Source organism: Gavialis gangeticus, unplaced genomic scaffold (assembly GCF_001723915.1).
Source record: "Gavialis gangeticus isolate Ggan-Ray unplaced genomic scaffold, GavGan_comp1, whole genome shotgun sequence".
In the NCBI taxonomy this organism is placed as follows: Eukaryota; Metazoa; Chordata; order Crocodylia; family Gavialidae; genus Gavialis; species Gavialis gangeticus.
In genome coordinates this window covers 141,992,280-141,992,908 of record NW_017729025.1, presented here as the reverse complement: position 1 = coordinate 141,992,908, position 629 = coordinate 141,992,280, and the positions used below count along the sequence as shown (strand labels likewise).

The window sequence follows — 629 nt, the reverse complement described above, 5'->3', positions numbered from 1 at the left end:
ACACACACACACTCCTGACATTTTTACACACATGCTCCATCCACACACACACACACACACACACACATGCTCCCCAGGTTTTTACACCCCCCTAGGTTTTTACACACACATGCTCCCCAGCTTTGTACACACACAACACATGTCCGTGCACACTCTCACTCCCAGCATTGTTACACCCACACGGTCCATCCACACACATGCTCCACACACACACACACACACACACACACACAAGCTCCCCAGGTTTTTGCATACACTCACTCACCAGGATTTTACGCCCCCCCCGCAAAGGTTTTTACACACGCAGACACGCTCCCGGGTTTGCACACGCACACGCCGCCCAGGCCTGCCCTAGAGGCGGGGGGCGGGGAGGCGTCGCCCTCCCCGTTACGCGGGTGGGGGGGCAGGCGGCTCCTTTAAGGCGGGCGCCCGGGCAGGGCGAAGGCGCGATGCTGCGGGCAGATGTGGCCCTAGGCTGCCGCCCGCCGGTGCCGGCGCTCCCCGCTTAGCAGCGACGCTGGGACTCGGGCAGCCTCCCCGCAGCCGCCGCGGCATCACCCCCCCTCCCCCCTCTGCCTCCTGCCGGGCGGGCTGCGCCCCGGCTAGGGCTGGGGACCCCGCCGCCCCCC

At 65.2% G+C, this 629-nt stretch overlaps 1 protein-coding gene across 3 annotated transcripts in view; it reads left to right on the top strand.

The window, feature by feature from the left end:
- ABCC8 (ATP binding cassette subfamily C member 8) overlaps window positions 1–629 on the top strand; it is a 194,658-nt gene that overhangs the window by 1,108 nt on the left and 192,921 nt on the right. The window lies entirely within an intron of this gene.